This window comes from Cavia porcellus, unplaced genomic scaffold, assembly GCF_034190915.1.
Source record: "Cavia porcellus strain 051 isolate PalLab524CR breed Dunkin Hartley unplaced genomic scaffold, mCavPor4.1 scaffold_26, whole genome shotgun sequence".
Classification (NCBI taxonomy): domain Eukaryota; kingdom Metazoa; phylum Chordata; class Mammalia; order Rodentia; family Caviidae; genus Cavia; species Cavia porcellus.
In genome coordinates, this window is record NW_026947509.1 from 34,707,471 (window position 1) to 34,723,502 (window position 16,032).

At 51.5% G+C, this 16,032-nt stretch overlaps 1 pseudogene; it reads left to right on the forward strand.

Moving 5' to 3' along the window:
* Positions 1-15,278: 15,278 nt before the first annotated feature.
* Positions 15,279-15,580, forward strand: LOC100713677 (ATP synthase subunit g, mitochondrial-like; annotated as a pseudogene).
* The last annotated feature ends 452 nt before the right edge of the window (positions 15,581-16,032 follow it).

The window sequence follows — 16,032 nt, forward strand, 5'->3', positions numbered from 1 at the left end:
CTTCGCCACAGACATCTCCATTACAACCCTCCAGCTGCTCAGGAAACACAATTATCTCAGACTCACCCCACTGGCAAAACAGATGATGACCTCTGAAACCCACCCTGGTCAGGTCAGACTATGCAGCTTTCTCTAAATCAGTACCTTGGTTTCCATTTCAAGATGGAAGAAGAAAAGGTATTTTACCAAGACTAAACTTCACATTTCGCAACATAAAATGCATTCCCAAGGAGAGATAAAGCCTTCAATCCAAGTATGTCCAGGTGCAGGTGAGCTGTCAACTCTGCCCCACACCCTGCAGCCTGCTGGAGGGTAAACCCTATCCAGGACAAAATTTGGGGCACAGCCAGCTATATGAAAGGGTTCCCAGGGGTCCCCACACAATGCCAGACCCACTGTTGAACGTGAAATGACAGGACCTTTTTTAGGGCTTCTAGGTCCTGCAAAAAGTTTGATGATGATTTTTTTCCTTTTTGAGACAGGGTCTCAGTATGTAGTTCAGCTGGCCTTGAACTCATTATGTGGCACAGATTAGCCTGGAACTTGCAGTGACCTTCCTGCCTCAGCTTCCCCAGTGCTGAGATTACTGGTGTGTGCCACACTTGGCCATGGTAATCCTTTTCTGCAGAGAATACTGATGTTGGAGACATCAGTAAATTTTCTAAGGTCACACAACTGGTCGGGGCACAGACAAGAGTCAAGTTCCAGTCCAGGGCTCTTTCTTTTCATGATCCCAGAAGGCAAAGAGGGACTCAGTTGTAGAGAATTAAAAAATCCCTTGACTGGGAAGATGGAAGGCACCAAAGGTACGAAGGGTTAGGGTTAGGGTTAAGATCGGCAGTGAAGCATCAATGGTGCTGGATTCTGTTTGGCTGACCCTGGAGCAAGCAGTAAGAAATCGGAGGGGACGGGAGAATCTGTAAGAAAGGTTTTGCTCCAAGGTCAAGAGCAAGGGACGCCTAAAGGGGACTCCACTGGCTACTCAGGCCAGGGATCCCCTGGGATCAGGCTGACATGCCGAGACTCATCAGGCACTCACCTCTGCAAAACCAGCTATGTGCGAGTTCCACCAGCTTTACATCAGCGGCTCTCAGCCTCAGCCCTACCCACCTTTGGGCTGGTCAATTCCTTGTTGTGGATTGTCCTGTGTGTCATCTGAAGTTTAGCACCAACTTCGACCTTGATTCATTAACATCCCCCAACCCCATGTCAACCAAATATCTCCTGACATTGCTGTGTCCCAGGGCAGAGGTGGCAAACCCATGGCACATGTGCCGCAGCTGGCTGTTTGTATCATTGAAAGCTCTACAAGATTCCCCTTCCTTTCCAGGGGGAGGAGGGGATGTTAATATCGCCCCGAGTTGAGAACCACCGGTTTCAAAATGTCAGACGCTGGCAGAACTTCTGGGCAGACCTGAAAGAGATGCCCGGAAGTTTCCACTGAAGGAGAGAAATAGCGTGCAAACAGATCTCTGTTCCCAGGAGGCAGGAGGAGGAAACATCGAAGGTACTTCCTCAAAGCAGAAAGGGGCACTCTGGGGACAGAGGTTGTCCCAGGAGAATGCAGAATGCCACACAAGGGTTTTCCCCCAGAACGCCTTCCTCCTGCTGGTGAGTCCGTAATTTGATCACTGTACCAGGCTTAGTGACTGCCTGCATCCATCGTGCAGGGGTCTGGGGAATGCAGCTTATTTCCCCCATTACCCCCAGCTCTATCCGAATACTTCCCATGGTTCAGCTCCCTCTGGAGGAGACCCACCTCTCATAAGTGTTTCTATCGATCCCAGCCAGAAGCCAGTTTTGTTTTTGTGAGTCAGTTTGTACAACATTGATCACATTTGAACAGACACAAAAGTCTGACCCTGCATTCTCTCTTGTTCCCCAGTCCCAGAACATGGGGACCAGGGAGGGCCAGAGTCCAGCAGGGGCTCATTGCTAGCTGCCTGAGCTGAATGAGGGTGAAGGCAAGCTGGGTGGGGACAACAAGGACAAGGCACCTGAGAGGCTGCATGGCCAAGGGACTGGGTCTGCAGATGGCTGAGGATCACAGTTGGAAGAGCCCATAAGCAGGAGGCCTTCCTGACCAGGAGTGCTGACACCATGGGACTGCTGTAGAGGAGGACAGGAGGATGAGTGTCAGGAGGCTGGAAGATCAGAAGTCAGGACACATCCCCCAGCTGGGACTCCACCCCCAGGACTGGCTCGTGATTCCTTTCTAGACACCAGGAAGTCGCCTCACCCTTTTTCCTGGAGCTGGACAGCACTGGTCCTCCACCCTCAGCTGTCACATGGGATCAAGTTGCATATGGAGGACACTCGCTCTGGCACCAGGTAGAGGGGATAGAGCTTATTGCTGGGCTTTGGGCCCCACAGAGCTTATTGCTGGGCTTTGGGCCCCCAGCCTGACCACTCCCTACTCGTGCCTAGACGGGCTCCCCAGACAGATGGGCTCCCCAGACAGACGGGCTCAGTGCCCCCACTCCCCACTGCCACAGGCTGGATTCCTGGCTAGAAAGGTCTAGAGCACTGCTGGTGAGAACTCTGGAGGCTGAGGCAGGGGAACTGCAAGTTCAAGCCCAGCCTGGACAATTTGATGAGATACTGCCTCTAAAATAATAATAATAATAATAATAATAATAATAATAATAATAAACTTAAAAAGGGGCTTGGGAGGTAGCTCAGTGTGAGGAAGGCCTGGAGTTCAACCTCCAGCACCAAAGGGACAAAACTCTGCAGGAGGTCAGCGGCTCCAAGCACCAAACTTAGAGGGTCGCTGTGAGCACTGGACTGGAAGAGGCTTCCAACAGCGCCTGACCCGCAGCAGCAGGTTTGCACTGGGAGTTATTACTGGAGGAGACTGAAGAACCCAGGGAGGACTGGTCCACGTGAGAAGGAGGGGTGGTCCTTGTTCCTACGAAATCCCGATCAGGACTCTACTAAAAGCAGTTGGGGGTCGACACCCCAAGAGTGGGTGAAGAGTGGGAGGCGTGGCCCTCTGAATTGGGTTCCTCGGGACAACTAAGATCGTCCCAGTGAGCACACCGGGGGGCTAAGAGAGTGAGCTCATCTCTGCTCCAAATGGTACTCCAACCCCACAGGCCGCGAGGCCAGGTCGTGTCTGTTCCTGGGGAGTGAGAGGTAAGGGTCAGGGACAGGACTCAGGACGGCAGCCCACTGGGCCCTCGCGGCCGCAAGTTCCAGCCTGGCCTTCCGGTCCCTCACCATCTGTCTGGGTCTCGCGATCCACCTTGGGGACCCTGCGCGCCTGGCTGGCCGCGCGCTGCACGTCCAGGGTGCCCCAAGCGCGGCCGGGGCGGAACACAGCCGTGTGCACCTCCGCAGGAGGTATGTGCCCCGCAAAGATGCTGCAGAGCAGGCTCTCCAGGCGGTGGCGCGCCTCGGCCTCCTCCTCTGGTCGAGGCTGCATGACGATCCCGAGGAGCGCGGCGGGTGGGCGGCGGTGCCGGGCGCGCACCTTGGTCAGCAGCAGCTGCAACCGCGGTAGCTGCGTGCGGAGCGCGTGCGCGCCACACAGCACGAGGAGCAGCTGTGCGCCCCGCTCCGTTGAACCGGGGATTGCAGGTGGAGCTCCCGGCACCTGGTGCTTGCATGGGTTCGCAGGCTGGGGTTTGGGCTTCTTGCACTGCACCTTCTCCATAGAACGCTTGCGCTTGGCCGCGGGGCCGTCACAGCCTTTCGCCACGCTGTCGACTGGGCGCTTGAGTAGCCGCCTGGTGCATTCGCTGGAGCTGCTGGGAGAGATGGTGGCTTCGCTGGAAGAGGGTCCGCCTAAGTCCTGCAGGGTCTCACAGCACTCGGCCTGCTTCCAGTATCCGCCTATCAGCAGCACCTGACCGCGACCCTTGGCTGACCGGGTCAGAGTGTCCTGCTCCTCAGCGTCCTCCTGCTCCTCAGCGCACTCCTCCTGCGGGTCCCCCGAGGGCTGCTCCATGTCCAGCCTACTCCCTTGCCCCAATGGGCTCCGGCTTTGGTTGGCCGAGGGAAAAGCTGTCTTTCCTGGAGCATGTCACAATACCCTTGCGCCCTACCTCTCTTGTCCCGGTCAGTGGCCTCTGGTCCGCAACTTCTCGCAAATCTTCCAACAGAGGGAAGTTGCTATTGGACACTGGTGTAATTGACCCTGTTTCTTTTCTTCATAGTTTTCATGGGGGCAACTTCCAAAGGCACTGCCACTTATCCCCCACCATAGGCCTTTTTGGTCAAGCAAAACGGATTTGCATGCGCCCAGAGCATTTCAAAAGCAGTGAACCAAGGTGCCGTCTGCACCTGGAATTGAAACACAGCGGCCTTTCTGGGCAGTCGGGGCCTGGCAGGTAGGTCCTGTTCCATTTCAGTCTGCGGAGCTCTCTGGACCAGGAGCAGTGGCCCAGGGCCACTGATGGGTGTGCAGGAGGTGGATTTAGGTCTCCACAGTTCCAGTCTTCTGTGGGTGCCCAAGGCCTGCCAAAGAGAGCAAAGACCCCAGCAAGCAAACCCCAAAGCCGAAGCTCCTCAGCTGCCCTGTGCACCGGATGAGCAAGAGCCTGGGGAGGGGAGATAGAGGGACCCCAAGGCTGGGGAACACTGTTCCTTTTGTTAATTTTCTTTAAAAAAAATCAACTGTGCCAAGTTTTAAATTATCATTAAAATATATAAATAAAGGACTCTGAAAAGCAAGCTATCACCCGGAAAACCCTAAACTGAAATCTGATAAAAGCCCCCTCCTCCACCAGGGTTGGGGAGCCCCTCCCAGCCTCCCCCCTGGCAGTGTCAGTCCAAGAGGTCACTATCACGACTTCCTGGTGGCCCTTCTCTGGTGGGGCTGGATGGATAGAGTGACAAGTGCTGCTGCTGAACTGACCCTCAAGATGAATCAGACCAGTGAGCTCACTCAACTGACCGGCCTCCCTTGCTTTGGCTTTTGCTTTCTCCATTAGCTTTTTTTTTAAAAATCGGTACCAGGGATCGAACTCATGACTGCCTGCTTGCAAGGCAGGCGCTTATGCCTGCTGAGCTAAATCACTGGCTCCTTTCCATCAACTTTTATCAAAGTCCTGATCTGGAGAGGAACCGCTTTGAAAAGGAGCCGAGGTCTCAGACTCTCCATGCATTTGAACCGCTCTGTCCCTGCCACGAGGAAAGCAGTGCAAAGCCTGCTGCGGGCAGCGTCATGAGTGCTGCCCATCCAGCCACAGGTGGACCCTTCACTGTTAGGGGGAGGGGTTCCTCTTCATCGGTCCGGGCACAAGGAAGCCACAGTGTGGCAGAGAGATGGCAAGGCTTCCAGCCTCCTGGGATCTGAGGCAGGGAGATGAATGATCAGGCTGGGTCCAGCCATCCCTGGGTTCTTTGGGCCCAGCCCTTTAGGAGCTTTTGGGGTGGTGGTGGGGTGGGAGGAGACTTCATTCAAGAAGCAGTAGTAAAGGCAGGGGTTCTGTCAGCTGGTGTTGAAAAATGAGCACTTTAAATTCCTCCATGGTTACCTTGAAGTTGATGTAACAAAGGGACCAGAGACACACTGGCTTAGCAGGGACAATCCTTTGTTTCTTCTAGATCTGGGGGTGGCGGGGCTGCCTGCGGCAGGGGTGGGGGGCTGAGTACCCACCGAATCTTGGCTTTAGGAGGCTGACACTGACCAGGTCTGGGATGGGAGAGAAATCTGTAACGGGGGTCGGGAGAGGAACACCAGGACCAGCCCACTATGGGCTTTAATTGGTTTGCAAGGCCTTCTGGGTACAGTTTAAAGGGCATGGTAAGAAGAGGCTGGACCCAAATGACTAATCCTTCCTTCCTTTGAAGGTTTGTAACCTTCAAAGGACTGGGTTTGTGTGTGTGTGTGTGTGTGTGTGTGTGTGTGTGTGTGTGTGTGTCTTTTTGAGATCAGATCTCACTATGCAGTTCAGGCTGGCCTTGAGCTCACTTTGTAGCCCAGGCTGGTCTCAACCTTGCAGTGGTCCTCCTGCCTCAGCCTTCCAAGTGCTGGGATTACAGGTGCTACCACACCTGGCTTGTAACCTGATTTAAAAAGTTACAGCAAAATATTTGAAAGTCAAAGAGCACTGAGAAGAAAAGAATCCACGACGATGGGACCGTATTCTTTTTACTAGTTCAGATCTCATAAAAGCAGCTATTTTTCATTTTGGAAAAGTCAAAAGGTCCTGCTGGGATGAAAAGTCCTGGAGTTTGCTGGGACTCTGGGTCACCAGCTGCTGATCTGAGAGGAATCCTGCAGCCCTGAGGAGAGGGGACCAGGAACCTGGGGGCTCCTGCCAGCGGCCACTGAGGGAACCCCAGTCTTCCTTCAACTCACAGGCATCTTGGCAGACGCCCCCCATCCACGGCCCTGGGAACCACTCAGTGCTGTCACTCGCTCTGGCTCTTTACTGGTTAAGTATAGAGGCGACTTGTTATACAGCCACAGCAAACTACTACAATTACCATGCCCAGCCCCATACCAGCCACCGCAGGAACTCTGTTTTATCTATTAAATTTAATTTTTTATTTTTTTGAATAGGGGCTCACTTTATAATTCAAATGGACTTGAACTTACTATGTAATCCAGACTGGCCTTAAACCTGTGGTGATCTTCCTGCCTCAGCCTTCTAAGTGCTGGGATGACAGGTGTGCATCACACCTGGTTCAGGAACCGTATTTTATAAGGAAATGAATTCTTGGAGGTTAAATACTTGCTCTAGGTCTGCAGTAGGCAGCATAATGGTCCCTCAGAGATGCCCACATCCACATCCCTGGAACCTCTAAATATGTTAGGCTCCTTGGGGAAGGTGACAGACAGAATTATAGCCTAGCCTAGATTTTGAAGTAGACAACTCTGGATTACCAGATGGGTTTAATATAATCCCAAGGACACTTTTTTTGTTGTTGTCTTTTTGAGACAGGGTCTTATTACTTAGCTCACTTTGTAGCCCAGGCTGGTCTCGAATTTGTAAGCATCCTCCTGCTTCAGCCTCCCAAGTGCTGGGATTACAGGAGTGTGCCACCATGCCACACTTATCCCTAGGATACTTAAAAGGGAGGTGACCTGGGAGGTCGGCGGGGCGTTGGCCTTAAATTTGGAGGGAAGGGGCCAGGCATGGGCTGAGCAGCAGGAATGACCTTTAGAAGCGGGGAAACAGGACAAATGGATTTTCTGCTCCAACCTCAAGAAAGACCCTCAGCCCTGTTGACACCTCGCTTTTGGCTAGCCGATTGCTAACTTCACCTATAGAACTATACAGCACCAAATGTGCATTGCCTAAGCCACGAAGGGTGAACTAATTTGCAGCAACAAGAAACGAATATCAAGTCACACGGCGGCGGAGCGAGTCTGACCCAAATCCCGCACTTCCTGCCCACCCTCCGCCCACCACCTTGACTGCGGGATATCGGATTCATTGGTCTTCAGTCCAGCGCGCGCCTCTGGGATGCTGCGATGCACAAGCGATTCAGCGCATTCTGGGAGCACAGAGCGATGACCGCCCCGCCCCCCACGCCAGGCCCGAAGCTGCTTGCTCGAGAGGAGGCTGCCATCTAGCGGAGAGGAGCGGCTCAGCAGTGCAGCGGCCCTGCCACAATCATTGGGGTGGCCACCTCCAAGGTCCCTGGAGCCAGTATGAAGTGAGTGCCAGGGCAAGGGTTGGGCCCCGCAGTCTAACGCCCAATTCATGAGCCAGATTCGTGGTGCCACCCGTGCCAACTATAGCTGCAAAATTGAGCGGGTACCTTCCTGGGTGCCGCAGACAGCCAGGAACATGGATCACCACGAAACCAGGAACCATGTACCTGGCAACAACAGAAATCAAGGGGTTGCACTCACCTCCAGGTTTCTAAATGCCGCACTCTGGGATTGCATGAGAACTGGATCGTGGAAAGAGATGGAGTGTTGCTAGGCGTGGTATGCATGCCTGTAATCCCAGCACTGGGGAGGCTGAGGCAGGAAGATTGCTGCAAGCTTGAGGCCAGCCTGGGCTATGTAGTGAGTTCAAAACTAGCCTGAACTGCATAGTGACCCCATCTCATCCTCACCTCTCCCCAAAACAAACTGAGTACTGTGAAGGTTTGTTCAGGGGATGTTGTTAAATGGAATTTAGTTTACAAAACAGTCCCCCTTGGGAGCTCCACCCCTTTCTTGAGTTAAATAACGCATATACAAGGGCATGGAAAAAAAGGATGTATCAGTGTCAGCTAGGGTGCAACGAGGTAAAGGGTACAGAGTTGTCAGATTTGCAAATAAAAGTACAGGACAGCCAGTAAAATTCGGATTTTATTTGTTTTTCTTTGAAGTAGTCTTGTTGGGTAGTCGAGGCTGGCCTAGAACTCCTGGCAATCTTCCTGCCTCAGCCTCCCAAATGCTGGGATTACAGGTGGGTACCACAATTCCAAGCCTTAACTTTGGATTTTAGGCCACCTACAACAAGTCTTTTAGAATTAGCACCCATCACGCTAATCACCCATCATTATTTGTTGTTGATCTGAGATCCAAATTTAATTGCTTCTCAGGCCTATGGCTAAGATCAAAGTGTGAAATCCGAATTGAATTAGCTGTCCCATATTTTTAATTTGGTGACTCGATGTGAATCCTCTTGCACCTGCCTGGCAAGCACAAGGTCATGAGTTCGATCCTTGGTACCTAGTAATAATATCAATATCAATAATAATAATAATAATAATAATAAATCTACCTTTTGAATTAAAAAAATTTAAACTGATACATAAAAACATAAACATCGTACAAATTGATGAGGTGCCATGTGGAACATCACTCCTGAAATAGATAAGAGAAACAAACCGGTGTCCGTCCTTATGTGGGGGGAAACAGTAAGAGGTGTGTTGGGGTGGATTTCTGGATCTCGCAGGGCCAAGGCGATAAACGAGAAAATAATCTTTCCTCCGGTCCCTTCCCTGGCGCGGGCAGAGCGATATTTACCACCAGGGGGCGATGCCACAGACCAGCAAAGCTCAACACCGCCTCTGATTGGGCTCTGGTCCGTCTGGGTTGGGGATGCCCAGCGCAGGACCGGTGCAGGAGGAACTGGGTGCGGGACTGGAACTCTCCCAGACGTATCCTGCTCCCGTCTCAACTGTAAAGCAGGACGCTGTAACTCCTGACCTGTTAGGTGACCCATGTGACAACTGCGGTCTCACAAATTGAGGAGTGGGGTCAGGAACCAAGGGGCGCAGTGCTGAGAGCTTTCCTGAAAATAAAAGGAAGCGGAACAGTCTCTGAGCCCCAGGAGGGGCCCGAGTGGGTCTCCCTGGGAGGCTATCGTCGGGGGTAATTTATACAGCTGTGTCAAGGTGGGTACAGCCCACGGTCACCCCACAGGATTAAAAGGACAGCTGTCACCTAATATTGACCTATAGGGAAGCACGCAGGTATCAAGGGGGCCTGGGAAGAGCGAGGCATTTCGGAACGGAGGGGAGGGCGGGTCCGGGTACCCTGGTCACCCACCTGTGCGTCCGAGGCTTGTGTGGGCCCCCGGGACTGGACAGTTCTGCTCACTGGGGTCTCCGGCTGCTCTTTACCTCTAGAAGGCAGCGGGCCTGGCTGCTGTCTCCATCCCCCGCCTCCAGCCTGTCTGGACAGGCGTATTTTTGCTCTGAGTTCTCGTCCCCAGGGACTGTGTATTAACTTCTCCCCGGGGGGTCGGCCAGAGCCCCCATCATGAATCTCTTCCTCCAAGCAGACCCTGGGGCGTCATCCACTCACTGTGTGCTCATTTGCCAGGGTGCAGAGGGCCCAGACGCCACCCTGGGACACAGCCCTGGGCAGACTCCAGCAGGGCAGAAGGAAGGTGGGTCCCATGCTCAGTATAGCGCACCCCCCCCCCCAGTGTTTTTCATTTAACCAACAGACAGGCTGAAGTCCACCTCTGTGGGCGAGACTCTGGCTCAGGCTCCTACCATCCTGCATACCTTCAGTCCGAGGTGGCCATCTTGCCAAAGGAGGAGGCAGCAGAGGTAGCAGAGAGAGCCCTGTGCATCTCGGCATGGCCTGCAATCTCCTGCTGCAGGGCAAGATGAGGTACCGGAGCCCTTGACATGATGCCACTCAGCTCCAACCCATGCTTGGCAGCCAGCAGACTTGGCTCTGGGCACTGCAGTCCTGGCTTCTGGTGCTGGGAAGGGCGACTGAACCCAGGGGCTTCGCACTGAGCTGCATCCCCAGCCCTCTGCACTTTTTATTTTGAGACAGGCTCTTACTAAGGCACTGCATTGCCCCTGATGGGCTTGGATTTATAATCCTCCTGCCTCGGACTCTAGAGTGCTGAGATTACAGGCATGTGCCACTACACCCAGCCTGCGGGATGATTTTAACCATAGGCATTTTACTGTCTTGTAGCAACTTTTGAAACTCCCACTCCTTGCAGGAATTTAGGACTTGATAGAACAGATCCAAATTGATGGTGACGTTCCCCTGCCAAGTGGGCAGGATTCTCATTAGGCTGAGGCCTGTCGGAAGGTGGGCAGCCAGTGAATGCTCCTCAAGGAATTTGAAGCAAGGTCAACACCCAAGGTCATAAATTTGACAGTGCATGAGACACTGGGGCTGGGATGCCGGCCAAAAGCCTGCAAAGCTTGGATCTTGAGGACAGGCCCGGCGGAGAGCCATCTACAGAGTGGGCAGGAGGTGGGGCCCATTGGCATTTCCCAGAATGCTTTCTGTTTTCTTAGCAGTGAGAGCCCTTGCGGGGTGGGAGTTCTTGGTGCAGTTCCAATATGAGTGGCCCTCACCACGAGGTGCTGGCCTCAAGTCAGAAAGAAAGCAACTCTTAACCGCTGCCTCTCAACCCCACAGCCTGAGAAAGTTGTATTCTGCAGTGGCTTGAGGGTGGCCCCCCAAAGACCATGTCCCGGCTGTAATTTTTTTTTTTTTTTGTCTTTTTCCTTTTTATCTGTACCGGGGATCGAACTCACGACTGCATGCTTGCAAGGCAGCCGCTGAGCTAAATCCCCAGTCCCCGTCCCGGTTGTAATTTATGGGACCATAATTGAAAACAAGGTCTGTGCAGATATAATTAAACACCCTGAGACAAAAGGCTTCACTGGGTCTGTTATCTGGCCAAGCTCTAAACCGAAGGACAAATGTCCCCAGAAGAGGCCGGGGAGAGACACTAATGCAACCGGAGGCAGAGGTGGCAGGGTGACGGAGGAGGCAGAGATTGGAAAGTGGCAGCCGCAGCAAGAGTGTCTGCAGCCACCAGCCCAAGTGGCAGGGGACAGGCTCCTCCCAACCTCAGGGGAGGTGGCCTTGCTGACTCCTGGATTTTGGTTTCCACCCTTTGGAGGTCTGAGTTTCTATTGTTTCAAGCCATCAAGTTTGTGGTCATCTGTTGCAGGAGCCCCAGGAAATGAAGCCGCTTAGAACCCACAGGTTCTAATTCCTGAGACTCTGTACTGTCGGCTCCCTTGTCCACACTGCCCTTGTGCCATCTGTCGCCCTGCCAGGGAGATCCCGTGCCACCGATGCGTAGCACACAATGAACTCAAACCAAAAAGCTCTAATTATTTTGGAGATGGTGGGTGATGGAGTTAGAGGAGGGGTTCCTTCCATCTCCCAGGACAAATGTGGGGTTTCTCTTGACTAAATTTGGGTGAATTCAATGATTTCTATCCTCTACAAAGCTCAGTCAATAAATCTCAGAGGAAAGAGGAGTGTGTGTGTGTGTGTGTGTGTGTGTGTGTGTGGACCGTTCCCTTCCCCCTCAATGCCCTCCACACCCACCTCAATTTTAGGACACAGTGGGAAAAGACTCTCCCTGCTAGCAAGCCAGAGGATCCTTGTCTCCTGAGGGTACAGGATGCTGCACAGAATTTGCCCCTGAGAACAAAGAAGAGCAAAAATAAAAGGACACTGCACAGGGCTGAAGGAGTTTGTGTGCGTCATCCTGGGAATGGTGGTAGTGTCCTGAGGAGGAGTAAGGCAGACATCTGCCTGCCCCCCACACCACAAGCTTCTTTCAGATGTCCCACTGAGGGCCACTGCCACCAATCCAGTTTTTCAAGCCAGAGCTCTGGCCTTAACCTTTTCCCTGCCATTGCCCTAACCTACCCAAAAGCCTGCTGATCATGTTCCTGGTTGTGTTTGTCCATTTTCTGTGGCTATCGAGAAACAACTGAGTCTGGATACTTACTAAAGAAAAGAAGTTAACCAACTCACAGTTCTGCAGCACCATGGCACCAGCATCTACTGGCTGTGGTGAGGGTCTTGTGGTCACATCCAACATGGCGGATGGTGTCATGGCGGACTCCTGTGCAGGAGAGAGAGATTACATGGTGAGAGAGGAAGCCAGAGAGATTCAGCCTCACTCCTGCAGGACCAAACCAGGGTCCCTGCAGCATGACATTAGTCCCTTCTTGGGGTGGCACTTCCATGATCTCCTCACCTCCCATTAGGCCACGCTGTTTAAAGGCTCCTCAACCTCTCACCACATGGAGACTTCCAGCACGTGTGCCTGGGGTGGGGAACATACTCCAACATATCTAAGCACAGCACGCTTGTCACTCGATGTTGCCTCAGTTTCCCCATCACTAGTTTGATGACTCCTTTATGGTACTTGTTTTAACTGCAATTTGCCTGTGAGCTCTGTGAGGCGAGAGGCCACGGCTGCTTGTTCATTTTAGTCTTCTTAGCACCCAAAGCAGTGTTTTGTGCACTGTTGATGAGTGGGTTAGTGAATGAGTGCGGTTCTGAACTGGGCAGTGCTGAAAGAGGAGCGGCTTCCTGGGTTCCCTGATAGGAAGGAGCCACCTGGGGTGGGACTAGACTCTCCCCATGTCCCAGTGAGCACCAGCGAAGGCCCCAGGCTCCGGAGGTGGTGTGGGGATCCCTCCAGGGCGTGGAGCACCCGAAGTGCTTCCTCCCAACCCATCCCCCTTTGCCAGCTGTGTTTTCCATCATTAAATTTCCTAGTGTTATGTTCTGTGTCCACAGGGCCTGGGGTTCTTCCCAGGTGCTGAATGGAGGCAAAGAGGTTTGAGGAAAGTGCAAGAAACCTTCAAAAGCTGGGTGTGGTGGTGCACACCTGTAATCTCACCCCTAGGGAGGCTGAGGCAAGAGGATCACTGAGTTTGAGATCAGCCTGGGCACTATGGTGAGTTCAAGGCCAGACTGAACGACTCAGCGCACCCTTCTGCACTCTGGGTCTGGCACTAGCTCTGCCACAATCCGCCCTTTACACACTCGCCCCAGTGCTGTGTTCTGAGATGTTCTGAGAAGAACTAAGGGGACGCATAACCCGCCCTCCCGCTCCATCCATTGCCCAGCTGTTTACACTTTGCTATAACTGCTGTGTCTGTGTGTGTGTGTGTGTCTGTGTACTCACAAGTAGTTTTATTTTGCTAAACAGCAAGCAAGTTGCTGACACCTTATGCTTCTAAATATCTCAGCACCTCCTAATAAGGACGTTCTCCTACAAACCACAGCACCATTACCGCAGTGCCAGCAGCTAGCACGCTGCTTGTATTCGGTGTTACAATTGCCCCCATGCCTTTTATAGCTGGATTTTTTTCTCTTTTCCAGTATCTAATCAGTGAGATGGGTTTGTGAACAACAATATAGGAATCCAAGCAGCCAGACTGATAAAACTTGGAATTTAATTAACTGAGCTCCGGACCACTTGTATACAGACCTCCCTGGTCCAGGGTCCAAACAAGTAGCCCCGAACTAGAAAGTTACAGAGTTTTTAAAAGACAGAATCACAAAAAACATCCTGCTGGACACAATTTAGCTAGAATCTTACATTAATTTTTGGTTGACGCCTGTATCCTGCTTCTTGTTGAGCAGGTTAATTTTTCTCCTGGGGTACAGCTCATTCTGCTTTTCTCATGGGCTTTATACCCTGAATAATTTTCCATTTTCCTGGGTCAAATATGGGGCACTAGCTAAATGCAGGGCTCAAGACGGCGTCAGTTGTGCCAAGGCACAACTATCAGGATCCATGTATGTTATTCAGCTGTTGTACTTTAATCTCCTTTAAGATGGACTCTCGCCTTTTTGTTCAGGTTATTGCTGTTTGTTTGTTCTGGTGACATTCACATTTTTGAAGATCCCAGGCTGGCTGTGCGTGGAACTGCTATTAACATGTCCTGCTTACTGTCTGGGCTGAGGTCTCCACACCGGTAATTCACTCTGCACCCATCGGGAGTGATCGTTGGGCGTTCGTGGTTGGTGAGGTTGTATGCTCACTAAGCCTCCCTCCGTTACCCTGATTTGTGGGGAGTGAGCAACCTGTGGGGCTTCCCACATGGTCAGAAGATCGACTGAATGCCCGGTCCACCCAGGCATCAGATGTGACATCACTAGTGTTTGCCCAGATGAACTGCACATTGGTGGCTGCAAAATGGTGCTTTTAAATTCTTTTATTTCTTCTGCATCTGCTGCTTGGTATTTTGTTTCCTCTAAGACTTTCTACTTTGTAAGACTTAATCATTGTGGATTCATGGATTTTATTTTAAAAAATGTTAAAATCAAATAGTGCTGTTATGATGCTGATGTTCAAATTGTCCTACCTTTGAGTCACAGGAGCCTTAGGTTGGCTCCTGAATCTCTTTTGCCTGGTCACCTTTTAAATATTTGAGCCCTTTTTTGCTACTGATGTGGCAAAATATTTCAAGCTCACACTGCATTTCCAGCCCCGGACCCAGAATCAACCACTCCATGAGGCTTCACCTCAGGGGCCTGATTCATTTAGTGGTCAGGGGCACTAGGACATCAGGAGTTTAGTAATACATGTTCTCAGTGCCACAGGGGGCCACAGCTCCTGGGTCCTTCTGTCCTTACTAGACGAAACTAGAAAATCCATTTTGAGAAAGACCACAAGTTCAAACTGATAGTTCCAATTCAAACTTAACAGTACAGGGTTTTTCTTTAGTAACTTTTACTTATTACTAGTGTCTTTTTCTTCCAGTAAAAAATGTATTTGCTTATTTGCTTTACACTAACTATATCATCCATAAAAGTTTCAGGGTTATAAGACTGATAGTGAGCTCACTATCTAGCCCACACTGATCTCAAATTCTTGGTGATCCTCCTGCTTCAGCCTCCCAAGTGTTGGGAATACGGGTAGTTCTCAGTAGTTCTAGAATGTTTCCCACTGTGTTTGGGGTACAGTATTTGAATCAAGCCCTCCTTCCATGTGATTATGAAATCAGTTCACTATATTATCAGCCTCATTTACCTCCATTTTCACTCTGTGGTGGCTTTTGCTCTGTCCTACCTTTTACAACTTCAGTTTTTGATTCAGCCTGCCGTCGTTGCAGTGGGCCTTCACCTTAGAACCATGGCCCAGTTTGTCCGGAGAAGGCCCCAGTGCTAGTGAACGCTGCTGTGACTTACTCAAAGCCTCCACTGGCCACATTTGGGCACTATGCCAAGGTCAAGCTGGTCCCTCCAACCCCTGCTGAGACCCCCAAAGCTATTCAGCACCTGAAAAAGTTAGTCAGCAGCGCTCAGACTGGGAGCTTTGAACAGCTCACAGTCACGGAAGCTGTGCTGAATGGGTTGGTGGTCGCTGAAAGGTGGATGTGGTTTGCTATTGGAGGGATCACAGGCAAGCCTGGCATCATTGGCTATAATGTCTGAATGTCTTTAACATGTGATTATATTTGATTTAGTATTTGAGTGTTCTTGGATTACATGTGACCAGAATTATCTGCTATCTGAATAAAATAAGTTGTGTCCAAAAAATTTTAGTTTTTGAATACATAAAGTATGTATGAGGCTTGAAAGTTAAAATGCCACAGAGCCACAGAGGAGAAGCAGGTGGCCCCGCTTCCACAGTTTATGCCGTTCATCAGTTTCTGTTTTACAGTTGCTGATTTTCCGTGAAAAGCACACCCATCCGTCCTTACTGTCTCCCATTTCTGTACAGTGTAGCACACGTGTCCTCTTTGCAGATGACCCTGAAGTTTATCACCCGTTGATGAAGGCCCGCAGGGCTCACCGCATGTCCTATGTTAGAACCTTCCGCCTTCTCACAAAGCCATCTGCCACTACTTCTGCCTGCTCTGTGGCCATGGAGTCCGTGGGACCCC